Below are 27,710 nucleotides of genomic sequence, written 5' to 3'. Positions count from 1 at the left end.
TAGAAGTTTTTGCATAAGTTTCCTCGAAAAATCCAACCTTGACATTTCCATTAACTTTCCATCTTTTTCTAAAAAAAGGAACCTAGTGCTGTGGTGCCTCCGCATGCCGGCACGAGCAGCCGACATGTTGGAGGCACCGACAGCTAAAAGGAATCAAACAAACTAAAAAATTACCACAGCAATAAAAACAACGTAAAACAGGAAATAACTTACCTTAAGACCAGTTTCTCAATAAAAAAAAACTCCTCCTAAAAAACAAGCACAACACAATATGAAAGACAATAAATAGTAAAAAAGTATGCCAGATACAATACAATATACCTCTCGGGAGGTGTAGGACGTGCTATGGTAGAGCACAACCTAAAAACCTCCAAGAGGCGATCGCAGTCTCTTCCTTTAAGCCAGACACTTGATCTTAGCCAAAAGGCCGAGAAGCGATGCCGCTAAGAAGCAGCAGGGAGGAAGCCGGACACGGCGATGCCCATCTCGGCTTTGGTAAGTTTTGCGAGACCTAAAAACGCTGGGGGATGGTACCCTGATAGCACACATACATCTAGGAGACGTCTATTTGACATATGAATTTACATCTGCAAGATGTAGTTTTAAGGCTGTTTGCTCATCTGCAATACGTCTATTGGACGTCTCCTTTTAGCAGTGTTTGGAAGGTTACTTTGGAAATGTAATAGGTTACAGATTACAAGTTACCCTGTTTAAAATGTTATAGTAGTATAACTTTTTCAATTACTTTATTAAAGTAATGTAACTAATTACTTTTGAGTACTTTTAGATTACTTTTCTAAATTTGTGAAAATTAAATAATAATAAATAAAAACATATACATCAACTCAAATACAGTTATCTAATAAGCATGTGTCATTCCTGTATAATAAACTCCTGAAACATTGGTGTTTTTTTAAACTGCTGTCTCTTTGTATATGATATGATAGGTAAAATGCATGACGTGACACAGAGCAGTTCTAGAAATGATGTTTATGTGCTCATGTACTCCTATATTGAGGCGGCAGAGGCTGACAACACTGCAAGCTTCAGTAGGCCTATTTGTATTAAATGAAACTGCATGTTTTTGCCATTAATTTACAGGAAGGGCGGACTGGGAAAAACAAAAAATTCTGTTAAAATTCTGGAAATTATTAGGGCGTATGTCTCAGAACAGTCAGTGCAATTTGGGAAAGAAATCAGTGAAATCTGTATGTGGATGTGTGTAAATATTCAAATGTAATTGCCTTTGTAATCGTTAAAAATTTCATAAGTAACTTTAATTTAATTACTAATTTTTTCTTCGTAACTGTAACTAATTACAGTTACATTCATTTTGTAATTAAATTACGTAATGCTGTTACATGTAACTAGTTACTCCCCAACACTGCCTTTTAGATGTCAGATAGATGTCAATTAGATGTCTTTTAGATGTTTATGATTTAGAAGGTATATAAAACTGACATCTGAAAGGCGTATGTCAGACGTTTGTAGATGGCAGATGCTTTCCAGATCAACAGTTCTTTAACAGACATCTTGCAGACGTAAGTGTGCTATCTGGGTAGTACCCTCCCCTGTCTACAACGTCACCGGGCCTCGTGCCGATCGGCCTGACGGAAACTACGGCATGGCTCGTAACTCCCAAACGGTTGGTCGCAGAGCCACGTGCCTTATGTCACCGGAATCCTTGGCTCGAGCCGAACGAGACGCAGGTCTCAGATTGGCCCGTCGCTCTGACGAAATTTTCGGGTATTTTGGATTTTGTCGAAAACCTTCTTTTGCAACCTGGCGCCAGGTATTTGGCCCAGTCCCACCCAAATCAGCACAGAAAGCTTCTCTGGAGTCTGACTGTCAATAATCATCCAAAAAAACAGGAAATTTCCATTGACCTTGGCGAGGGGACCTCAAAGCGTGCTAAGGTGGCGTGTCCGAGGTGGCTCGAATGGCTATAACTCCAGGAAGGAGTGAGATCCCTTCACCCAAATCGGCACACCTGTGCAGGGGCTCAGTCCGAGGCCAGGTGAAAAAGGGCGCGGCGACAGGCCACTAGGTGTCGCTGTAAGCGACAACAAAATTAATACGAATCGAAAAAAAGGACAACCAAACAACATGGAGACAGTTACAGCTAGGCTGCAGTCAGTCCAATCTACTTTCAAAGTAAGGTCTGCGCTATGTTCGAACTAAACTACCCACCAGGGTCCGATTTTTCAAGAGCGCAAGTGACTTTGTTTCACAGGCGCACAACACATATCTCGCATGTGACAGAACTCCCCATTCTGAAAGGAAAATAAATAAAAAACTGTAAAAACCTCTTCTGCTTTGTTTCACCAACAATTTCAGGGGAGAGCGCGAACGCAGTCCCCCACTACCATAAATTATGCAGTCGAGATTCCCGCATTTGGGGAATTCGCAGGGGTCAGCATGGCCGGAGTGCAATGGACAAGCCTCGCCCTGGGTGAACCGCCTTCTTGATCATGGTGTCTCCCCTGCCAGGTAAGTATGAAGGCCCAGGCGGTCAGCCAGAGGTCTGATTTGCATCTCTACCATCCTCACCAACGGTTAGCCCTCCGCCCCCCCTCCAGGAAAGGAAGGACGGGTGCCTTCCGTTACTGGCCTGGAAACTGCCAAGCTCATGGGCCGGTGCTTCCCAACGCCAGTTTTAGATGACTCTCTTTAAACAAACACACCTGATTCGATGCGTCACCTCGTCTGTGAAAGACTTCAAGACCTCAGGTGGGTGCATCGTTAGTGGAAGAGTCCAAGACCCCAGGTGGACACATCAGGAAAAAAGTTTGCAATAAACCACAGCATCTGCAATGGCAGCTCTCATTCCTTGTTCTGCTATTCGACACAATAAATGGCAATCCAAAAAAAGGGAAAGCACACCGTTCCTGGAGACACTGCAATACCAGGCCGATGCATGGAGCGGACGGAGCAAGCCCCGGCTCCAGCTCCGTGATCTAAAAATCCATTTAATATGTAGTCCCCGGATGGGGGACGTATCAGATATTAAACTGATAAGAACAGATTTTTTTTTTTTTTTTTTTTTTTTTTTTTTTATTATACTTTCAACATTACATTCATTTTTCCACATTTAAATCATAATTATACCTCATTTCACATTCAGTAACATTTATCATAATACAGTTCAACTAAATCTTTCCACCTTTCCTTGGCTGCATGTTTCCCCCACCTTTGTACATCCCACTTAATCCTTCCCCTTAATTCAGCCTCCACTCCCTGTACTATCCCTTCTGCTGACCTCCTGCCCTTTCCTCTAATCCACTCTTGTCTTTCCTCCCATATCCCTTTCTTCACCAAACTCATTATTAACCAAAGCATAAACGCAACTTTCCCTTCCCCCTTCTTACATCTAATACCCCGAATTACATTCCCACCTGAGACTCTAAAATCATCTGAGACCACCCTTAAAACCCTCTTCACCCTCCCCCACACTCTTTGTGCAAAAGCACATTCCCAGAAAGCGTGTCTTATGGTTTCTTCTTGTGAACACCCCTCCCTTGGGCATCTACCATCTTTTGATAGCCCATGTCTATACATGACCTCCTTCACTGGTAAACGCCCCAAAAAACCTAGCCAATTTAGATCTTTTAGACCATTGTCCAGTCCCTTTGGTTGAATGTTCAACCATACTCTCTCCTGGACACCCAGTCTCACTTCACTAGAAACCCTCTCCCTTGCCTTCCCATACAACTTCCTCTGCTCCAAACATACCGCCCCATCCTTACCCTCAGGGTATTTCCCCAACCACCTGACAGCATGCCTGTAATGCCAGGGCTGGTCCTCAGCCCTTGGACCCTCATTGGTCCACTTCATTACATGCCGCCCCTCATAAGAGAAAAACAACCTAAGAAAATACCCAGATGGATGCTCTACTGGGTTGGCTAACTGCGCCAAAGTAGAAGACACAAATAAACAATCAAGTTTTAGAGGAATATGAGGAACATCCCGTCCCCCTCTACTAACAGGATTAAACATTTCAGACCTCTTCACGTATTCATATCTACCCCCCCATACAAAATTAAATATTAACCGTATTACTGCCCTTCTCATGCTTGCTGGTAAAGGGTAAATGTAAGCCAGATACTGAAGCACTGGTAACACGTCCATCTTCACTACCAGGACCTTCCCCATCAATGACAACCTGCGCCCTTTCCACCTTGCCAGCCTCTTCTGCACTGACGCAATACGACCAACCCAATTCAGAGTTGCTGAGCCTTCATTCTGAAAGTTTACACCCAAGATCTTCAAAGGACCCTCACACACCTGCAAACCACCAAGGCCTTCTCGCCTCTTCCTAAACTTCCCAAAGAACTTAATGGCCGACTTTGCAACATTTAAACTAGCCCCTGACGCTAGTGAAAACTCTTCGAAAAGGGACAAAGCTCTCTCAAGACACCTGTCTGACATCAACAGCAATGACGTGTCATCCGCATACTGTGATAATTTCACCACAGCTCCCTTTGCTCCTGGTACCACAAAACCCTTTATTCTACTATCTAATCTGATCGCCTCTGCCACTGGCTCCATGTATAAAATAAAAAGCAGTGGGGAGAGAGGGCACCCCTGCCTCACCCCTCCCTTTGCCTCAAAACCCTGCCCTACATTCCCATTGACTGAAACCAAACAATTACAGCCTGTATACAGTGCTCTAATCCATCCTATAAAGTCCTCCCCAAACCCCATTCTCTCCATAACTTTAAACATAAACCCCCTATTTACTCTATCAAAGGCTTTGGCTTGATCTAAGCTGACCACCATTAGCGGCAGCTCTCTATTCTCTGCCCACGCGATCACATCCCTAATGAGTTGTAGATTCCATTTAATACTACGGCCCTCTACCCCACAAGTTTGATCTACATTCACAACATGAGGTAGGGCTTTCTTCAACCTGTCCGCCAGAAGCTTTGCTATAATTTTATAGTCCACTGAAAGCATTGTGAGCGGCCTGTAATTGGCAATGTCTGACTTTTCTCCCTTTTTATAGAGAAGCGTTATTACTCCTGTTGCCATTGAACCTTGTATACTTTTATTCTCCAACACCTTTCTAATCACCTCCACCAAATGAATACCTAAAATACTAAAAAACCTAACATAAAATTCGACAGGCAAGCCATCTATCCCTGGCACTTTCCCTTTACTCATCCTCTTCAAAACACCCTCAACTTCTCCTATCGTAATGGGAGAACCTAAACCAACCCTTACTTCCTCAGGGACAACTTTGGACAGATAATTAACAAACATTTCACTTTTTTCTGCAACTATCTCCCTCTCCCTAAAAAAGTTTTTGAAATGGTCTCTTACATACCCGTTCATCCCTTCAGTTTTAGTCAAACATCCCCCTGTCTTATCCTTCAGTTTCATTACCACCTGCTTCTCTTTACGGTCCCTAACAGATCTGAAAAGCGCAGCAGTACACCTCTCCCCTTTCTCCCTTGTTTCCTGTCTTATTTTAAACAGAAACTTTTTTGCCTGGTCTTCATAAATCCCCCTTAACTGTTTCTTAAGAGCATTAATGATTACCCAATCAACTGTAGCCCCTACGTTATACTCTTCAAATTTCAACTCTAACTCCCTCTGTAAATCTCTTGCTTGTCTCCAAAATTTTCCAGATCTTCTTTTACAGTACCTAATTATCCATGCCTTTGAGCGTTCCTTAACCATTTCCCACCAGCCCACTACATCAGTATACATACATTTTAAACCCTCCAACCCCCCAAAAAACACTTCATACTCTTCACAAAATTCTTTCTCTTTCAACACCTCTATATTCATCCTCCAATACCCCTTACCAAACTTAACTGTATTACCCTTAATCACAAACCAGACCATTTCATGATCAGAAAAGAAAACAGGCTTAACTCCCCCCTTCTCCACAACAATATTCCTTGAGAAAAATACATAATCTAACCTTTTCTCCACCCCTCTGGAGTTTCTCCATGTTGCCATACATGCTTTAGGATTAACCCTCTGCCCTCCGTCCACCAAATCATGCCCTTGCAGGATCCCCTCCAACACCTGCAGACTACTATCCCCTTTATCCCCTAGCTGTATATTGAAATCCCCCCCCCATTATAATTTGTTTATTGGTGGCACAAAATGTTAACAACATATCAAAAATTTCTTTCCTCTCCTCTGCTGTCTGAGGAGCATACACTGAAAGTAATCGGTATTCACCCCCTCTCCACTTCACATCTGCCCCAGCCACCCTCCCTTGAGAAACTGTAAAATGATTCTCAACCTCTATTCCCTGATCCCAAAACAATATCCCCACCCCTGAAGAAAAAACCCCTCCCACACTCCATAATGCACCTCCCCTACCCCACTCTTCGGTAAATTTCCTTGCATCTTCAGAGCCTTTTAAATGAACTTCTTGCAAAAAATAAATATTACACTTACAATTATGCAAAAAAGAAAACACAGCTCTCCGTTTCACAGCATCTCTTATACCCCTTACATTTATCGTCCCCACTGTCAGCTCCTCAGTAGACAGCCTTATTCGTTCTTTAATGTCCCTCCCATTTCTTGTCCTTCCAGGCTTGTGGCCTCACTCTCACTCACTCCTAAATCTGCCCACCTTACAGGTGTTGACTTGAGGCCATATGACTCCTCTTCCCGCTCTTCATTCCCCCTACCAACCATTTCCTCTGTCAGCTGGAATAAGGGCCTTGCATTGTCCATCTCAAGCCCATCTTGACTGTCAGTAGACGATGATTCCTCTGAAAAGCTCATCTTTAGGACAGTCTCAGGCTTCCTCTTCTTACTTGGTCTCCCCTTTCTCTTTTCAGTTTTCCTGACCAGTTGGCTTTCCCTTGCATTAGCTGAGTCACTTTTACTCTCCTCTTCCATCTCCTCTTCTACTCCGTCCGCGCACTGCATGGGGCTTTTGAACTGTTCCCCACTAAGTGCCTCCAAGAAAGCCGCCATCACATCTTCCACTTCCTCTGTTTCTTTGCCTCTTTCCATCCCAGCAGCTCCCATCTCCTCACCAGGCTCTATCATCCCCTTCTCCGTCACCTGTTGCTCGATGATCCTCTTTTGACTTTCCTCCCCCAACCGTCTGTCCTTCATGCCTTCTTCCCCTCTCACTCCTTCTCTGTACTGCTTTCGGCCACCTTTGCAATCTCTCATCAAGTGGTCTAATGAACCACAGCTGTGACAAGACTTAGGAACAGTGCACTCTTTTGCAATGTGACCCAGCTGGGCACACTGCAAACACCTTTGCTCTTCACACCCGCCATCATTATGCCCATAACGTCTACACCTCCTACAAAAAGGAGGCTGTCTGGAGTAGAACAGATAGCCTTTGTCTGCCCCGATGTTAAACTGTGCAGGAGGATGCATCAACCCCTCCAACCCATTCTTCTCAGTTCTTAAAAGAACTTGGAATTGTCTTTTCCCAGTCCATAAACCCACACTGTCTCTCACATATCGCGCAGGTGTAAGAACTTCAGCAAATTTCGCAAGAAAAGCCACCAAGGCCTCATCTGTGACATATGGGTTATACATGTGCACTGTGATGACTCTAAAATTCGGCCTGTCCAAACTTATCACATTAAATCTTCCCACAAGGCCTACCTTGTCCATCCTTTCAAACTTCTCCAGCACTGCTTTGCACAGCTCTCCAGTATTCACAGTCACGTCGAAACACTTTTCTTGTCTGTTAGTCTGTAAACAGTACACGTCATCCACTTTCAACTTCATTTTGTCCAGAAGAACAACCCTTGCAAAAACTTCTCTTTCCATCATATCCATCGCTGGATCCTTCAATTGGAAACGCAACGTGTTTCTCAGTCCCGCTCTTGGAACCGAGGGCGCAGATGTACCCGCCATATTTTCTTCTCCAAAGATCAAAAGCCCAACACTTGATCTTAGCCAAAAGGCCGAGAAGCGATGCTGCTAAGACGCAGCAGGGAGGAAGCCGGACACGGCGATGCCCATCTCGGCTTTGGTAAGTTTTGGGAGACCTAAAAACGCTGGGGGATGGTACCCTGATAGCACACATACATCTAGGAGACGTCTATTTGACATATGAATTTACATCTGCAAGATGTAGTTTTAAGGCTGTTTGCTCATCTGCAATACGTCTATTGGACGTCTCCTTTTAGCAGTGTTTGGAAGGTTACTTTGGAAATGTAATAGGTTACAGATTACAAGTTACCCTGTTTAAAATGTTATAGTAGTATAACTTTTTCAATTACTTTATTAAAGTAATGTAACTAATTACTTTTGAGTACTTTTAGATTACTTTTCTAAATTTGTGAAAATTAAATAATAATTAAATAAAAACATATACATCAACTCAAATACAGTTATCTAATAAGCATGTTTCATTCCTGTATAATAAACTCCTGAAACATTGGTGTTTTTTTTAAACTGCTGTCTCTTTGTATATGATATGATAGGTAAAATGCATGACGTGACACAGAGCAGTTCTAGAAATGATGTTTATGTGCTCATGTACTCCTATATTGAGGCGGCAGAGGCTGACAACACTGCAAGCTTCAGTAGGCCTATTTGTATTAAATGAAACTGCATGTTTTTGCCATTAATTTACAGGAAGGGCGGACTGGGAAAAAAAAAATTCTGTTAAAATTCTGGAAGTTATTAGGGCGTATGTCTCAGAACAGTCAGTGCAATTTGGGAAAGAAATCAGTGAAATCTGTATGTGGATGTGTGTAAATATTCAAATGTAATTGCCTTTGTAATCGTTAAAAATTTCATAAGTAACTTTAATTTAATTACTAATTTTTTCTTCGTAACTGTAACTAATTACAGTTACATTCATTTTGTAATTAAATTACGTAATGCTGTTACATGTAACTAGTTACTCCCCAACACTGCCTTTTAGATGTCAGATAGATGTCAATTAGATGTCTTTTAGATGTTTATGATTTAGAAGGTATATAAAACTGACATCTGAAAGGCGTATGTCAGACGTTTGTAGATGGCAGATGCTTTCCAGATCAACAGTTCTTTAACAGACATCTTGCAGACGTAAGTGTGCTATCTGGGTAGGACCCTCCCCTGTCTACAACGTCACCGGGCCTCGTCCCGATCGGCCTGACGGAAAGTACGGCATCGCTCGTAACTCCCAAACGGTTGGTCGCAGAGCCACGTGCCTTATGTCACCGGAATCCTTGGCTCGAGCCGAACGAGACGCAGGTCTCAGATTGGCCCGTCGCTCTACGAAATTTTCGGGTATTTTGGATTTTGTCGAAAACCTTCTTTTGCAACCTGGCGCCAGGTATTTGGCCCAGTCCCACCCAAATCAGCCCAGAAAGCTTCTCTGGAGTCTGAGTGTCAATAATCATCCAAAAATAGAGGAAATTTCCATTCACCTTGGCGAGGGGACCTCAAAACGTGCTAAGGTGGCGTGTCCGAGGTGGCTCGAATGGCTATAACTCCAGGAAGGAGTGAGATCCCTTCACCCAAATCGGCACACCTGTGCAGGGGCTCAGTCCGAGGCCAGGTGAAAAAGGGCGCGGCGACAGGCCACTAGGTGTCGCTGTAAGCGACAACAAAATTAATACGAATCGAAAAAAAGGACAACCAAACAACATGGAGACAGTTACAGCTAGGCTGCAGTCAGTCCAATCTACTTTCAAAGTAAGGTCTGCGCTATGTTCGAACTAAACTACCCACCAGGGTCCGATTTTTCAAGAGCGCAAGTGACTTTGTTTCACAGGCGCACAACACATATCTCGCATGTGACAGAACTCCCCATTCTGAAAGGAAAATAAATAAAAAACTGTAAAAACCTCTTCTGCTTTGTTTCACCAACAATTTCAGGGGAGAGCGCGAACGCAGTCCCCCACTACCATAAATTATGCAGTCGAGATTCCCGCATTTGGGGAATTCGCAGGGGTCAGCATGGCCGGAGTGCAATGGACAAGCCTCGCCCTGGGTGAACCGCCTTCTTGATCATGGTGTCTCCCCTGCCAGGTAAGTATGAAGGCCCAGGCGGTCAGCCAGAGGTCTGATTTGCATCTCTACCATCCTCACCAACGGTTAGCCCTCCGCCCTCCCTCCAGGAAAGGAAGGACGGGTGCCTTCCGTTACTGGCCTGGAAACTGCCAAGCTCATGGGCCGGTGCTTCCCAACGCCAGTTTTAGATGACTCTCTTTAAACAAACACACCTGATTCGATGCGTCACCTCGTCTGTGAAAGACTTCAAGACCTCAGGTGGGTGCATCGTTAGTGGAAGAGTCCAAGACCCCAGGTGGACACATCAGGAAAAAAGTTTGCAATAAACCACAGCATCTGCAATGGCAGCTCTCATTCCTTGTTCTGCTATTCGACACAATAAATGGCAATCCAAAAAAAGGGAAAGCACACCGTTCCTGGAGACACTGCAATACCAGGCCGATGCATGGAGCGGACGGAGCAAGCCCCGGCTCCAGCTCCGTGATCTAAAAATCCATTTAATATGTAGTCCCCGGATGGGGGACGTATCAGATATTAAACTGATAAGAACAGATTTTTTTTCTTTTGAAAAATTTTATTGTCACAATACATTTTGGTTACATGCACACATTTGTTTTGTTAAAACACATTATACAATGGTTGTTGTTGTTGTTTTTGTTGTTGTTGTTTAATGCACAGGATAATTTTTAAATTAATTAATACACAAATAAAAACATTTTGTATTGAGTGTGTTTTTTGTTGTTGTTTGTGTGTCTGTAGTGCTAGAGAAAATAAAAAATAAAAAACAGTGTTATTAAAATCAAAAGACAGGTTTAAAAACGTTCTCTTCTGTTGTGCAAAAACGGGTATGTCCTTTAAAGAAAAAAGATTAAACCATCAGCTCAGTTCCTCAAAACCAGTCCCAGAGGCCTGACCCTTCTGGGCCCAGAGGAGATCCTCTTAAACCGAGGCACCGCTGTCCCACTTCAGGTGTTTGGGGGCATCTACGGGCAGTCAGGGCTCGTGGCTATGGGGACCTTTCCCGTGTAGCTCTGACCCTCCACATCCGAATGGCGACATGCGGTGTACTCCTGCAGCCTTGATTTGGCTAGCTGGATGGTGGCGTGCAGGGACCCCTGCATGCGCTTCCCTACCAGTAGGTTTCTGGAGGTCCATATGGCGTCTTGGATGCAGAGGATGGTAAGCCATAGCTTAGGGGGTGTTTTTGCTGGCATTTGTTTTTGGCTCACCCCTCCTCTCCCCATTGGGTAGTCTGGGACCCCCCCTACTGGTAGGTACGGGAATTGCTGGGGGCCAGCTGTCGCCCACAGGTCCCTCACAGCGCTGCACTCCCATAAGGCGTGCCTCACGGTCTCGGGGGCGCCACATCCGGACCGCGGGCAGATGGGGTTCTTTGACATGCCTCGGGAGTGCATCACGGCCCTGACCGGGAGGATCTCATGGGCAACCATCCAAGCCAGGTCTCGGTGTCGGTTGTGAAGAGCTGAGTGGGACACATTCCGCCAAACGTTTTGGGCTTCACCTAGAGTGAGCCCGCGTACTGGACACACTTGTTCCCGTTCCTGCACAAGAGAGAGTATAGAGCGATGATTGGTTAAAACAGTCACACTTTCTTTTTCCAAATTAAATTTCTTTAAAAAGTTCTTTATGTGTGTGTATGCTGGGGGTTGGTCAAAGGCAACTGGCATTGTCAAGTCTGTCTGTACAATATTTTGGGTTCTTAAGTAGGACCCCATCCAAAACCGGGTCATGGCTCCTGTTTTGTCTTGTTTGGATGGGGTTCGGGCATATTTTATATGTAGTGCAGTATAAAAAGCTCCTAAAAACAAGTAGGGGTCTGGCACTCCTTTTCCTCCATTTTGGGGTGCTTTCTTCATGGTTGCTCTTTTGAGTCGCTCCCACTTAGACCCCCATAAAAAATAAAACATTGCACGTTCCAGAGATACAAGAAAGAGTCTGGGGGGAAAGAAAACAGAACACAGCAATAAAAACAGGGGTAAAATCACAGCTTTTATGATTAAAACCTTTCCTTCAAATGTCAAACGTCTCAGTCCCCAGAAACCTAGTTTTTTCCGCACTTTAACCATCACGTCATGCCAATTTCCACTCCCTCCCCCGTCTCTGTCAAACTTAATACCCAGTATTTTTAACTCTGTCCTTTTAAAAGTAGTGTCCAGTCCAGCGAGCTCACTAGGTTTCCAGGGACCGTAAAACTGTGCTTGTGTTTTATCTCGGTTCAGTCTGGCTCCCGATGCTTTCCCAAACCAGTCTGTCAGGTCCATAGTCCTCTGTGTTGATAAAACGTCAGTACATAAAAGGTTGACATCATCCATATATAAAACAGTCTTTGCAGTCAGTCCTCCAGTCCCGGGTATAGTCAGTCCACTGATCCATGTATCCCTTCTCAATACCTGCGCTAGGGGTTCGATGCAAGCCACATACAGGAGAGGAGATAACGGACAGCCCTGACGGACGCCGCTGCATATATTTATCGCTTTTGAGAGATTCCCGTTAACTAGGATTTTGCTGGTTATGTCTTTATACAGCAATCCCACCCAAGCTAAGAACCTCCTGGGAAACCCCATTTTTTCCAAAACTTGAAACAAGTAGTGGTGCGAGACTCGGTCGAATGCTTTTTCAAAGTCTAAATTTAAAACTATCAGCCGAATATTTCTGTCTCTCGCATAACAGATGGCGTCTCTTATCAGTACGAGGCTGTCTGTGATCTTTCTCCCAGGGACGGCGCAGGCTTGATCCGGGTGGATCAGATCTGCTAAAACTGTTGACATTCGTGTTGTTAAAAGTTTACTAAAAAGTTTACAATCAAAGTTTAAAAGGGTTATAGGACGCCAGTTTTTTAAATCTGTCTTGTCATCTTTTTTGTGTAGTAGGGTCATTATTCCTATCCTAAAACTGTCAGGGAGCTGGTCGATCTTGTCAAAGTCATTAAAAACAGCCAGTAAGTCTTGTCTTAAAATGTCCCAAAAGGTCAAATAAAATTCAAGAGGGAGTCCATCAACTCCAGGAGTTTTCCCTTTTTTGAATTTTTGAATACTTTTGTCTATCTCAGAAATGTTAAAATCCTTTGTCAGACTGGTATTTCCATTTATTGTTTTCTCTATGCTTGTTAAAATTTCGCTCAAAATGCTGTTGTCACTTGCCTTTTCTTCATAGAGTTCTTCATAAAAGCTTTCTATTACTGATAAAATATCATTTGTGTCTGTCATTGTTTCTCCTTCTTTATTTCTTAATTTAAATATTGCTCTACCTCCATCAATAACTTTCTTAAAAAAGTATCTGCTGCATTTCTCGCCTTCCTCTATTTCCCTTTCTTTACTCCTGAAGAGAACACCTCTACTTTTAACCTCCGCTAATTCTGACATGTCTTTCTTAACTTCCTTAATTTCTTCGTTAAAATCAAAACCCTGGCTAAGAAGATAAAAGTAACGTTGTAGCCTCTTTTGCAGTCCCACCATTCGTCTTTTTTCTTTTAATTTTTTCTTTTTCCCTGCCCATCTAAAAAAAGTCTTGGTCTTTGCCTTTACCATCTCCCACCACTGTGCTCGTGAATCATAAAAGTCTTGTAAAGTCTGCCATTGGCTGTACTGCTCCCTGTAGTATGTTGTGATCTCTGGGTCTTCCAGCAGGGAGCAGTTCAGTTTCCATATCCCTCCACCTGTCGTCACACCTGTGGGAAAAGAAAGGGTGCAAGAAAGCATAGCGTGGTCTGAAAAGAAAACGGGCATTAGTTTAGCATCCACTGGTGTAAGGTCTCGCGTAAAGATATAGTCTATACGGGAGGCTTTAGTGCCATCACCACTAAACCAGGTGAATCCTTTTTCCCCAGGATGCATGGTTCTAAAACAGTCAGTCAATTTAAAATCCTTTATAATGTTCTGTAGTAAAATTGACGTTTTATCCATTTTAAAATCCTCTCTCTCCCCTTTTCTATCATTTTTACTTAAAATGCAATTAAAATCCCCTGCTAAAATAAATGGGGTCTTTCCTAAAAGGTGGGACTGCACGTCTTCTAAAAGGTCGTTCCTTTCATTTTTATCTGTAAAAGCATACATATTTAAAATATTAAAATCATGTCCTAAGAAGGACAGATTTATTAAAAGAGCTCTCCCATCTCTCACCACTGTGCTACCCTTCACCAAGAGCTGAGGATTTTTTATTAAAATGGCTACTCCATCGGCTCTGTTAAAATTTGATCCACTCCACACAGATACATGGGGCCATTGTTCTTCCCATCTCCTATAATTGGACATAAAAGGTAAAGCACATTCTTGTAAAAGCAGGATATCGCTATTTTGGGTTTGTAAAAAGGATAAAACCATTTGAGCTCTCAACTGTGACCTCACACTTCTTACATTTAAGGTGGAGAGTGTGAGTGTCATGATAAAAACAGTTAAAAATGATAAATACAACATTTTAGAAGACATAAATAACTAAAATTTCAATTAAAAAGGATATCTGTATCTTGTGAAACCAGCTCTTCTTCTTTTCCCCTATTTGGGGAATCCGGAGATTGAAGCTGTTTCCCCCTTGAGCTAGCCCTAGGGGTTGATGTTTGGAGTTCTATTGACAAGAAAGATATTTCGTTTGGGGAACCGAGTGGGAAAAGCCGGTTCAGATCCCCTGATGAGAAGGAATCTGATCGCAATCCCACTCTATCTCTTTTCTCATTCTTCTCCTCAATGGGAGATCGGGCAATCCTTTTTTTCCCTCTCAATATAACTCCTGGAAGATCATTACTTACCTCTATCTCTTGTTTCTCCTCCACTACCTTTTCCTGTTCTTGTTCACTATCCTCCTCCTTGCTCTGTTCATTTGATTCCTTTTCTTTCTCTATTAGGGATTGGTGGAGTTCCATCTCCTCATTTCCGTCTGCTCCAATAGTGTGGTTTGGCGGGAAATTTGAAGTTTGCTCCGCCCCCCCTCTCTCCTTACCTCTGTTATCAATTTTCTCTCCACCAACCCCAGGGTTTGGCGGGAGATTTGAATTTAGCTCCACCTCCTCATTGGCCTGTTGTACTCGCTCCTCAACCACCATTTTGTCTGATTTTACTTTGTTGGCAAACGATTTGGGGCAATCTCTGTAGAGATGAGACAAGTCTCCACAAAGATTACACTTTCTGCCATTTGGACATTCTTCAAAGGAATGTCCAATTTCTCTACACTTGTTACAAAAGAGTTTCTGGCATGCTTCAACAAGATGCCCAAACTCCCCACATCGCCGGCAGAGTTTGGGCATTCCCTGGTAGTGGATGTAGCCCCTGTTTTCTCCCAGAACTATCATTTGTGGTAAATGCCTCAGACCTTGGAAGCCCTGTGGGTCTTCCCATTGCTTAATGGGGACCCTCCAGGAACAATTCCAAATACCGTCTTCATCATAAACCTTCATAGCCTGGCCCCTTACAGTGCAAAATCTACCCAGCCATGTGCAAATGTCTTCTCCATTCACAGTCTCATTGAACATTCTAACGATAACCATTTTTTGTGTGTTATCAGTTAGTTTCTCAACTTTAAACATGGAAAACTGGGTCTTGTGTGTGTCAAAGCGCTGCCAGAACTCATTTAACAGTGCTGCATTTTTAAAACTCACATCGAAGCCTTTGTTAAAAGGCAGGGTTAGAATGCAATTTAAATCAGCAGGATTAAAACCTAGAAGTTTTTGCATAAGTTTCCTCGAAAAATCCAACCTTGACATTTCCATTAACTTTCCATCTTTTTCTAAAAAAAGGAACCTAGTGCTGTGGTGCCTCCGCATGCCGGCACGAGCAGCCGACATGTTGGAGGCACCGACAGCTAAAAGGAATCAAACAAACTAAAAAATTACCACAGCAATAAAAACAACGTAAAACAGGAAATAACTTACCTTAAGACCAGTTTCTCAATAAAAAAAAACTCCTCCTAAAAAACAAGCACAACACAATATGAAAGACAATAAATAGTAAAAAAGTATGCCAGATACAATACAATATACCTCTCGGGAGGTGTAGGACGTGCTATGGTAGAGCACAACCTAAAAACCTCCAAGAGGCGATCGCAGTCTCTTCCTTTAAGCCAGACACTTGATCTTAGCCAAAAGGCCGAGAAGCGATGCCGCTAAGAAGCAGCAGGGAGGAAGCCGGACACGGCGATGCCCATCTCGGCTTTGGTAAGTTTTGGGAGACCTAAAAACGCTGGGGGATGGTACCCTGATAGCACACATACATCTAGGAGACGTCTATTTGACATATGAATTTACATCTGCAAGATGTAGTTTTAAGGCTGTTTGCTCATCTGCAATACGTCTATTGGACGTCTCCTTTTAGCAGTGTTTGGAAGGTTACTTTGGAAATGTAATAGGTTACAGATTACAAGTTACCCTGTTTAAAATGTTATAGTAGTATAACTTTTTCAATTACTTTATTAAAGTAATGTAACTAATTACTTTTGAGTACTTTTAGATTACTTTTCTAAATTTGTGAAAATTAAATAATAATAAATAAAAACATATACATCAACTCAAATACAGTTATCTAATAAGCATGTGTCATTCCTGTATAATAAACTCCTGAAACATTGGTGTTTTTTTAAACTGCTGTCTCTTTGTATATGATATGATAGGTAAAATGCATGACGTGACACAGAGCAGTTCTAGAAATGATGTTTATGTGCTCATGTACTCCTATATTGAGGCGGCAGAGGCTGACAACACTGCAAGCTTCAGTAGGCCTATTTGTATTAAATGAAACTGCATGTTTTTGCCATTAATTTACAGGAAGGGCGGACTGGGAAAAACAAAAAATTCTGTTAAAATTCTGGAAATTATTAGGGCGTATGTCTCAGAACAGTCAGTGCAATTTGGGAAAGAAATCAGTGAAATCTGTATGTGGATGTGTGTAAATATTCAAATGTAATTGCCTTTGTAATCGTTAAAAATTTCATAAGTAACTTTAATTTAATTACTAATTTTTTCTTCGTAACTGTAACTAATTACAGTTACATTCATTTTGTAATTAAATTACGTAATGCTGTTACATGTAACTAGTTACTCCCCAACACTGCCTTTTAGATGTCAGATAGATGTCAATTAGATGTCTTTTAGATGTTTATGATTTAGAAGGTATATAAAACTGACATCTGAAAGGCGTATGTCAGACGTTTGTAGATGGCAGATGCTTTCCAGATCAACAGTTCTTTAACAGACATCTTGCAGACGTAAGTGTGCTATCTGGGTAGTACCCTCCCCTGTCTACAACGTCACCGGGCCTCGTGCCGATCGGCCTGACGGAAACTACGGCATGGCTCGTAACTCCCAAACGGTTGGTCGCAGAGCCACGTGCCTTATGTCACCGGAATCCTTGGCTCGAGCCGAACGAGACGCAGGTCTCAGATTGGCCCGTCGCTCTGACGAAATTTTCGGGTATTTTGGATTTTGTCGAAAACCTTCTTTTGCAACCTGGCGCCAGGTATTTGGCCCAGTCCCACCCAAATCAGCACAGAAAGCTTCTCTGGAGTCTGACTGTCAATAATCATCCAAAAAAACAGGAAATTTCCATTGACCTTGGCGAGGGGACCTCAAAGCGTGCTAAGGTGGCGTGTCCGAGGTGGCTCGAATGGCTATAACTCCAGGAAGGAGTGAGATCCCTTCACCCAAATCGGCACACCTGTGCAGGGGCTCAGTCCGAGGCCAGGTGAAAAAGGGCGCGGCGACAGGCCACTAGGTGTCGCTGTAAGCGACAACAAAATTAATACGAATCGAAAAAAAGGACAACCAAACAACATGGAGACAGTTACAGCTAGGCTGCAGTCAGTCCAATCTACTTTCAAAGTAAGGTCTGCGCTATGTTCGAACTAAACTACCCACCAGGGTCCGATTTTTCAAGAGCGCAAGTGACTTTGTTTCACAGGCGCACAACACATATCTCGCATGTGACAGAACTCCCCATTCTGAAAGGAAAATAAATAAAAAACTGTAAAAACCTCTTCTGCTTTGTTTCACCAACAATTTCAGGGGAGAGCGCGAACGCAGTCCCCCACTACCATAAATTATGCAGTCGAGATTCCCGCATTTGGGGAATTCGCAGGGGTCAGCATGGCCGGAGTGCAATGGACAAGCCTCGCCCTGGGTGAACCGCCTTCTTGATCATGGTGTCTCCCCTGCCAGGTAAGTATGAAGGCCCAGGCGGTCAGCCAGAGGTCTGATTTGCATCTCTACCATCCTCACCAACGGTTAGCCCTCCGCCCCCCCTCCAGGAAAGGAAGGACGGGTGCCTTCCGTTACTGGCCTGGAAACTGCCAAGCTCATGGGCCGGTGCTTCCCAACGCCAGTTTTAGATGACTCTCTTTAAACAAACACACCTGATTCGATGCGTCACCTCGTCTGTGAAAGACTTCAAGACCTCAGGTGGGTGCATCGTTAGTGGAAGAGTCCAAGACCCCAGGTGGACACATCAGGAAAAAAGTTTGCAATAAACCACAGCATCTGCAATGGCAGCTCTCATTCCTTGTTCTGCTATTCGACACAATAAATGGCAATCCAAAAAAAGGGAAAGCACACCGTTCCTGGAGACACTGCAATACCAGGCCGATGCATGGAGCGGACGGAGCAAGCCCCGGCTCCAGCTCCGTGATCTAAAAATCCATTTAATATGTAGTCCCCGGATGGGGGACGTATCAGATATTAAACTGATAAGAACAGATACTACACTTGATCTTAGCCAAAAGGCCGAGAAGCGATGCCGCTAAGACGCAGCAGGGAGGAAGCCGGACACGGCGATGCCCATCTCGGCTTTGGTAAGTTTTGGGAGACCTAAAAACGCTGGGGGATGGTACCCTGATAGCACACATACATCTAGGAGACGTCTATTTGACATATGAATTTACATCTGCAAGATGTAGTTTTAAGGCTGTTTGCTCATCTGCAATACGTCTATTGGACGTCTCCTTTTAGCAGTGTTTGGAAGGTTACTTTGGAAATGTAATAGGTTACAGATTACAAGTTACCCTGTTTAAAATGTTATAGTAGTATAACTTTTTCAATTACTTTATTAAAGTAATGTAACTAATTACTTTTGAGTACTTTTAGATTACTTTTCTAAATTTGTGAAAATTAAATAATAATAAATAAAAACATATACATCAACTCAAATACAGTTATCTAATAAGCATGTGTCATTCCTGTATAATAAACTCCTGAAACATTGGTGTTTTTTTAAACTGCTGTCTCTTTGTATATGATATGATAGGTAAAATGCATGACGTGACACAGAGCAGTTCTAGAAATGATGTTTATGTGCTCATGTACTCCTATATTGAGGCGGCAGAGGCTGACAACACTGCAAGCTTCAGTAGGCCTATTTGTATTAAATGAAACTGCATGTTTTTGCCATTAATTTACAGGAAGGGCGGACTGGGAAAAACAAAAAATTCTGTTAAAATTCTGGAAATTATTAGGGCGTATGTCTCAGAACAGTCAGTGCAATTTGGGAAAGAAATCAGTGAAATCTGTATGTGGATGTGTGTAAATATTCAAATGTAATTGCCTTTGTAATCGTTAAAAATTTCATAAGTAACTTTAATTTAATTACTAATTTTTTCTTCGTAACTGTAACTAATTACAGTTACATTCATTTTGTAATTAAATTACGTAATGCTGTTACATGTAACTAGTTACTCCCCAACACTGCCTTTTAGATGTCAGATAGATGTCAATTAGATGTCTTTTAGATGTTTATGATTTAGAAGGTATATAAAACTGACATCTGAAAGGCGTATGTCAGACGTTTGTAGATGGCAGATGCTTTCCAGATCAACAGTTCTTTAACAGACATCTTGCAGACGTAAGTGTGCTATCTGGGTAGTACCCTCCCCTGTCTACAACGTCACCGGGCCTCATGCCGATCGGCCTGACGGAAACTACGGCATGGCTCGTAACTCCCAAACGGTTGGTCGCAGAGCCACGTGCCTTATGTCACCGGAATCCTTGGCTCGAGCCGAACGAGACGCAGGTCTCAGATTGGCCCGTCGCTCTGACGGAATTTTCGGGTATTTTGGATTTTGTCGAAAACCTTCTTTTGCAACCTGGCGCCAGGTATTTGGCCCAGTCCCACCCAAATCAGCACAGAAAGCTTCTCTGGAGTCTGACTGTCAATAATCATCCAAAAAAACAGGAAATTTCCATTGACCTTGGCGAGGGGACCTCAAAGCGTGCTAAGGTGGCGTGTCCGAGGTGGCTCGAATGGCTATAACTCCAGGAAGGAGTGAGATCCCTTCACCCAAATCGGCACACCTGTGCAGGGGCTCAGTCCGAGGCCAGGTGAAAAAGGGCGCGGCGACAGGCCACTAGGTGTCGCTGTAAGCGACAACAAAATTAATACGAATCGAAAAAAAGGACAACCAAACAACATGGAGACAGTTACAGCTAGGCTGCAGTCAGTCCAATCTACTTTCAAAGTAAGGTCTGCGCTATGTTCGAACTAAACTACCCACCAGGGTCCGATTTTTCAAGAGCGCAAGTGACTTTGTTTCACAGGCGCACAACACATATCTTGCATGTGACAGAACTCCCCATTCTGAAAGGAAAATAAATAAAAAACTGTAAAAACCTCTTCTGCTTTGTTTCACCAACAATTTCAGGGGAGAGCGCGAACGCAGTCCCCCACTACCATAAATTATGCAGTCGAGATTCCCGCATTTGGGGAATTCGCAGGGGTCAGCATGGCCGGAGTGCAATGGACAAGCCTCGCCCTGGGTGAACCGCCTTCTTGATCATGGTGTCTCCCCTGCCAGGTAAGTATGAAGGCCCAGGCGGTCAGCCAGAGGTCTGATTTGCATCTCTACCATCCTCACCAACGGTTAGCCCTCCGCCCCCCCTCCAGGAAAGGAAGGACGGGTGCCTTCCGTTACTGGCCTGGAAACTGCCAAGCTCATGGGCCGGTGCTTCCCAACGCCAGTTTTAGATGACTCTCTTTAAACAAACACACCTGATTCGATGCGTCACCTCGTCTGTGAAAGACTTCAAGACCTCAGGTGGGTGCATCGTTAGTGGAAGAGTCCAAGACCCCAGGTGGACACATCAGGAAAAAAGTTTGCAATAAACCACAGCATCTGCAATGGCAGCTCTCATTCCTTGTTCTGCTATTCGACACAATAAATGGCAATCCCCAAAAAGGGAAAGCACACCGTTCCTGGAGACACTGCAATACCAGGCCGATGCATGGAGCGGACGGAGCAAGCCCCGGCTCCAGCTCCGTGATCTAAAAATCCATTTAATATGTAGTCCCCGGATGGGGGACGTATCAGATATTAAACTGATAAGAACAGATTTTTTTTTTTTTTTTTTTTTTTTTTTTTTTTTTATTATACTTTCAACATTACATTCATTTTTCCACATTTAAATCATAATTATACCTCATTTCACATTCAGTAACATTTATCATAATACAGTTCAACTAAATCTTTCCACCTTTCCTTGGCTGCATGTTTCCCCCACCTTTGTACATCCCACTTAATCCTTCCCCTTAATTCAGCCTCCACTCCCTGTACTATCCCTTCTGCTGACCTCCTGCCCTTTCCTCTAATCCACTCTTGTCTTTCCTCCCATATCCCTTTCTTCACCAAACTCATTATTAACCAAAGCATAAACGCAACTTTCCCTTCCCCCTTCTTACATCTAATACCCCGAATTACATTCCCACCTGAGACTCTAAAATCATCTGAGACCACCCTTAAAACCCTCTTCACCCTCCCCCACACTCTTTGTGCAAAAGCACATTCCCAGAAAGCGTGTCTTATGGTTTCTTCTTGTGAACACCCCTCCCTTGGGCATCTACCATCTTTTGATAGCCCATGTCTATACATGACCTCCTTCACTGGTAAACGCCCCAAAAAACCTAGCCAATTTAGATCTTTTAGACCATTGTCCAGTCCCTTTGGTTGAATGTTCAACCATACTCTCTCCTGGACACCCAGTCTCACTTCACTAGAAACCCTCTCCCTTGCCTTCCCATACAACTTCCTCTGCTCCAAACATACCGCCCCATCCTTACCCTCAGGGTATTTCCCCAACCACCTGACAGCATGCCTGTAATGCCAGGGCTGGTCCTCAGCCCTTGGACCCTCATTGGTCCACTTCATTACATGCCGCCCCTCATAAGAGAAAAACAACCTAAGAAAATACCCAGATGGATGCTCTACTGGGTTGGCTAACTGCGCCAAAGTAGAAGACACAAATAAACAATCAAGTTTTAGAGGAATATGAGGAACATCCCGTCCCCCTCTACTAACAGGATTAAACATTTCAGACCTCTTCACGTATTCATATCTACCCCCCCATACAAAATTAAATATTAACCGTATTACTGCCCTTCTCATGCTTGCTGGTAAAGGGTAAATGTAAGCCAGATACTGAAGCACTGGTAACACGTCCATCTTCACTACCAGGACCTTCCCCATCAATGACAACCTGCGCCCTTTCCACCTTGCCAGCCTCTTCTGCACTGACGCAATACGACCAACCCAATTCAGAGTTGCTGAGCCTTCATTCTGAAAGTTTACACCCAAGATCTTCAAAGGACCCTCACACACCTGCAAACCACCAAGGCCTTCTCGCCTCTTCCTAAACTTCCCAAAGAACTTAATGGCCGACTTTGCAACATTTAAACTAGCCCCTGACGCTAGTGAAAACTCTTCGAAAAGGGACAAAGCTCTCTCAAGACACCTGTCTGACATCAACAGCAATGACGTGTCATCCGCATACTGTGATAATTTCACCACAGCTCCCTTTGCTCCTGGTACCACAAAACCCTTTATTCTACTATCTAATCTGATCGCCTCTGCCACTGGCTCCATGTATAAAATAAAAAGCAGTGGGGAGAGAGGGCACCCCTGCCTCACCCCTCCCTTTGCCTCAAAACCCTGCCCTACATTCCCATTGACTGAAACCAAACAATTACAGCCTGTATACAGTGCTCTAATCCATCCTATAAAGTCCTCCCCAAACCCCATTCTCTCCATAACTTTAAACATAAACCCCCTATTTACTCTATCAAAGGCTTTGGCTTGATCTAAGCTGACCACCATTAGCGGCAGCTCTCTATTCTCTGCCCACGCGATCACATCCCTAATGAGTTGTAGATTCCATTTAATACTACGGCCCTCTACCCCACAAGTTTGATCTACATTCACAACATGAGGTAGGGCTTTCTTCAACCTGTCCGCCAGAAGCTTTGCTATAATTTTATAGTCCACTGAAAGCATTGTGAGCGGCCTGTAATTGGCAATGTCTGACTTTTCTCCCTTTTTATAGAGAAGCGTTATTACTCCTGTTGCCATTGAACCTTGTATACTTTTATTCTCCAACACCTTTCTAATCACCTCCACCAAATGAATACCTAAAATACTAAAAAACCTAACATAAAATTCGACAGGCAAGCCATCTATCCCTGGCACTTTCCCTTTACTCATCCTCTTCAAAACACCCTCAACTTCTCCTATCGTAATGGGAGAACCTAAACCAACCCTTACTTCCTCAGGGACAACTTTGGACAGATAATTAACAAACATTTCACTTTTTTCTGCAACTATCTCCCTCTCCCTAAAAAAGTTTTTGAAATGGTCTCTTACATACCCGTTCATCCCTTCAGTTTTAGTCAAACATCCCCCTGTCTTATCCTTCAGTTTCATTACCACCTGCTTCTCTTTACGGTCCCTAACAGATCTGAAAAGCGCAGCAGTACACCTCTCCCCTTTCTCCCTTGTTTCCTGTCTTATTTTAAACAGAAACTTTTTTGCCTGGTCTTCATAAATCCCCCTTAACTGTTTCTTAAGAGCATTAATGATTACCCAATCAACTGTAGCCCCTACGTTATACTCTTCAAATTTCAACTCTAACTCCCTCTGTAAATCTCTTGCTTGTCTCCAAAATTTTCCAGATCTTCTTTTACAGTACCTAATTATCCATGCCTTTGAGCGTTCCTTAACCATTTCCCACCAGCCCACTACATCAGTATACATACATTTTAAACCCTCCAACCCCCCAAAAAACACTTCATACTCTTCACAAAATTCTTTCTCTTTCAACACCTCTATATTCATCCTCCAATACCCCTTACCAAACTTAACTGTATTACCCTTAATCACAAACCAGACCATTTCATGATCAGAAAAGAAAACAGGCTTAACTCCCCCCTTCTCCACAACAATATTCCTTGAGAAAAATACATAATCTAACCTTTTCTCCACCCCTCTGGAGTTTCTCCATGTTGCCATACATGCTTTAGGATTAACCCTCTGCCCTCCGTCCACCAAATCATGCCCTTGCAGGATCCCCTCCAACACCTGCAGACTACTATCCCCTTTATCCCCTAGCTGTATATTGAAATCCCCCCCCCCATTATAATTTGTTTATTGGTGGCACAAAATGTTAACAACATATCAAAAATTTCTTTCCTCTCCTCTGCTGTCTGAGGAGCATACACTGAAAGTAATCGGTATTCACCCCCTCTCCACTTCACATCTGCCCCAGCCACCCTCCCTTGAGAAACTGTAAAATGATTCTCAACCTCTATTCCCTGATCCCAAAACAATATCCCCACCCCTGAAGAAAAAACCCCTCCCACACTCCATAATGCACCTCCCCTACCCCACTCTTCGGTAAATTTCCTTGCATCTTCAGAGCCTTTTAAATGAACTTCTTGCAAAAAATAAATATTACACTTACAATTATGCAAGGGGAAGTCGTGGCCTAATGGTTAGAGGGTAGGACTCCCAATCAAAGGGTTGTGAGTTCTAGTCCCGGGCCGGACGGAATTGTGGGTGGGGGGAGTGCATGTACAGCTCTCTCTCCCCACCTTCAATACCACGACTTAGGTGCCCTTGAGCAAGGCATCGAACCCCCAACTGCTCCCCGGGCGCCGCAGCATAAATGGCTGCCCACTGCTCCGGGTGTGTGCTCACAGTGTGTGTTCACTGCTCTGTGTGTGTGCATTTCGGATGGGTTAAATGCAGAGCACAAATTCTGAGTATGGGTCACCATACTTGGCTGAATGTCACTTCACTTCAAAAAAGAAAACACAGCTCTCCGTTTCACAGCATCTCTTATACCCCTTACATTTATCGTCCCCACTGTCAGCTCCTCAGTAGACAGCCTTATTCGTTCTTTAATGTCCCTCCCATTTCTTGTCCTTCCAGGCTTGTGGCCTCACTCTCACTCACTCCTAAATCTGCCCACCTTACAGGTGTTGACTTGAGGCCATATGACTCCTCTTCCCGCTCTTCATTCCCCCTACCAACCATTTCCTCTGTCAGCTGGAATAAGGGCCTTGCATTGTCCATCTCAAGCCCATCTTGACTGTCAGTAGACGATGATTCCTCTGAAAAGCTCATCTTTAGGACAGTCTCAGGCTTCCTCTTCTTACTTGGTCTCCCCTTTCTCTTTTCAGTTTTCCTGACCAGTTGGCTTTCCCTTGCATTAGCTGAGTCACTTTTACTCTCCTCTTCCATCTCCTCTTCTACTCCGTCCGCGCACTGCATGGGGCTTTTGAACTGTTCCCCACTAAGTGCCTCCAAGAAAGCCGCCATCACATCTTCCACTTCCTCTGTTTCTTTGCCTCTTTCCATCCCAGCAGCTCCCATCTCCTCACCAGGCTCTATCATCCCCTTCTCCGTCACCTGTTGCTCGATGATCCTCTTTTGACTTTCCTCCCCCAACCGTCTGTCCTTCATGCCTTCTTCCCCTCTCACTCCTTCTCTGTACTGCTTTCGGCCACCTTTGCAATCTCTCATCAAGTGGTCTAATGAACCACAGCTGTGACAAGACTTAGGAACAGTGCACTCTTTTGCAATGTGACCCAGCTGGGCACACTGCAAACACCTTTGCTCTTCACACCCGCCATCATTATGCCCATAACGTCTACACCTCCTACAAAAAGGAGGCTGTCTGGAGTAGAACAGATAGCCTTTGTCTGCCCCGATGTTAAACTGTGCAGGAGGATGCATCAACCCCTCCAACCCATTCTTCTCAGTTCTTAAAAGAACTTGGAATTGTCTTTTCCCAGTCCATAAACCCACACTGTCTCTCACATATCGCGCAGGTGTAAGAACTTCAGCAAATTTCGCAAGAAAAGCCACCAAGGCCTCATCTGTGACATATGGGTTATACATGTGCACTGTGATGACTCTAAAATTCGGCCTGTCCAAACTTATCACATTAAATCTTCCCACAAGGCCTACCTTGTCCATCCTTTCAAACTTCTCCAGCACTGCTTTGCACAGCTCTCCAGTATTCACAGTCACGTCGAAACACTTTTCTTGTCTGTTAGTCTGTAAACAGTACACGTCATCCACTTTCAACTTCATTTTGTCCAGAAGAACAACCCTTGCAAAAACTTCTCTTTCCATCATATCCATCGCTGGATCCTTCAATTGGAAACGCAACGTGTTTCTCAGTCCCGCTCTTGGAACCGAGGGCGCAGATGTACCCGCCATATTTTCTTCTCCAAAGATCAAAAGCCCAACACTTGATCTTAGCCAAAAGGCCGAGAAGCGATGCTGCTAAGACGCAGCAGGGAGGAAGCCGGACACGGCGATGCCCATCTCGGCTTTGGTAAGTTTTGGGAGACCTAAAAACGCTGGGGGATGGTACCCTGATAGCACACATACATCTAGGAGACGTCTATTTGACATATGAATTTACATCTGCAAGATGTAGTTTTAAGGCTGTTTGCTCATCTGCAATACGTCTATTGGACGTCTCCTTTTAGCAGTGTTTGGAAGGTTACTTTGGAAATGTAATAGGTTACAGATTACAAGTTACCCTGTTTAAAATGTTATAGTAGTATAACTTTTTCAATTACTTTATTAAAGTAATGTAACTAATTACTTTTGAGTACTTTTAGATTACTTTTCTAAATTTGTGAAAATTAAATAATAATTAAATAAAAACATATACATCAACTCAAATACAGTTATCTAATAAGCATGTTTCATTCCTGTATAATAAACTCCTGAAACATTGGTGTTTTTTTTAAACTGCTGTCTCTTTGTATATGATATGATAGGTAAAATGCATGACGTGACACAGAGCAGTTCTAGAAATGATGTTTATGTGCTCATGTACTCCTATATTGAGGCGGCAGAGGCTGACAACACTGCAAGCTTCAGTAGGCCTATTTGTATTAAATGAAACTGCATGTTTTTGCCATTAATTTACAGGAAGGGCGGACTGGGAAAAAAAAAATTCTGTTAAAATTCTGGAAGTTATTAGGGCGTATGTCTCAGAACAGTCAGTGCAATTTGGGAAAGAAATCAGTGAAATCTGTATGTGGATGTGTGTAAATATTCAAATGTAATTGCCTTTGTAATCGTTAAAAATTTCATAAGTAACTTTAATTTAATTACTAATTTTTTCTTCGTAACTGTAACTAATTACAGTTACATTCATTTTGTAATTAAATTACGTAATGCTGTTACATGTAACTAGTTACTCCCCAACACTGCCTTTTAGATGTCAGATAGATGTCAATTAGATGTCTTTTAGATGTTTATGATTTAGAAGGTATATAAAACTGACATCTGAAAGGCGTATGTCAGACGTTTGTAGATGGCAGATGCTTTCCAGATCAACAGTTCTTTAACAGACATCTTGCAGACGTAAGTGTGCTATCTGGGTAGGACCCTCCCCTGTCTACAACGTCACCGGGCCTCGTCCCGATCGGCCTGACGGAAAGTACGGCATCGCTCGTAACTCCCAAACGGTTGGTCGCAGAGCCACG

At 43.4% G+C, this 27,710-nt stretch overlaps 7 non-coding genes and 1 pseudogene across 7 annotated transcripts; all 8 read right to left on the bottom strand.

Moving 5' to 3' along the window:
- Positions 1-2,334: 2,334 nt before the first annotated feature.
- LOC127945352 (U1 spliceosomal RNA) lies at positions 2,335-2,498 on the bottom strand. Its single transcript, XR_008150687.1, has one exon. It is a non-coding gene; the product is annotated as a U1 spliceosomal RNA (small nuclear RNA).
- Positions 2,499-2,872: 374 nt separating this feature from the next.
- Positions 2,873-3,066, bottom strand: LOC127945634 (U2 spliceosomal RNA). The gene has a single exon (XR_008150918.1). It is a non-coding gene; the product is annotated as a U2 spliceosomal RNA (small nuclear RNA).
- Positions 3,067-9,807: 6,741 nt separating this feature from the next.
- On the bottom strand, positions 9,808-9,971 carry LOC127945351 (U1 spliceosomal RNA). The gene has a single exon (XR_008150686.1). It is a non-coding gene; the product is annotated as a U1 spliceosomal RNA (small nuclear RNA).
- Positions 9,972-10,345: 374 nt separating this feature from the next.
- Positions 10,346-10,521, bottom strand: LOC127945578 (uncharacterized; annotated as a pseudogene).
- Positions 10,522-17,947: 7,426 nt separating this feature from the next.
- On the bottom strand, positions 17,948-18,111 carry LOC127945350 (U1 spliceosomal RNA). The gene has a single exon (XR_008150685.1). It is a non-coding gene; the product is annotated as a U1 spliceosomal RNA (small nuclear RNA).
- Positions 18,112-18,485: 374 nt separating this feature from the next.
- On the bottom strand, positions 18,486-18,676 carry LOC127945425 (U2 spliceosomal RNA). Its single transcript, XR_008150758.1, has one exon. It is a non-coding gene; the product is annotated as a U2 spliceosomal RNA (small nuclear RNA).
- A 1,895-nt stretch (positions 18,677-20,571) lies between these two features.
- Positions 20,572-20,735, bottom strand: LOC127945349 (U1 spliceosomal RNA). Its single transcript, XR_008150684.1, has one exon. It is a non-coding gene; the product is annotated as a U1 spliceosomal RNA (small nuclear RNA).
- A 374-nt stretch (positions 20,736-21,109) lies between these two features.
- On the bottom strand, positions 21,110-21,306 carry LOC127945638 (U2 spliceosomal RNA). The gene has a single exon (XR_008150922.1). It is a non-coding gene; the product is annotated as a U2 spliceosomal RNA (small nuclear RNA).
- Positions 21,307-27,710: the final 6,404 nt, after the last annotated feature.

This window comes from Carassius gibelio, chromosome A23 (assembly GCF_023724105.1).
Source record: "Carassius gibelio isolate Cgi1373 ecotype wild population from Czech Republic chromosome A23, carGib1.2-hapl.c, whole genome shotgun sequence".
Lineage (NCBI taxonomy): Eukaryota > Metazoa > Chordata > Actinopteri > Cypriniformes > Cyprinidae > Carassius > Carassius gibelio.
This window is presented reverse-complemented; position numbering and strand designations above follow the sequence as displayed.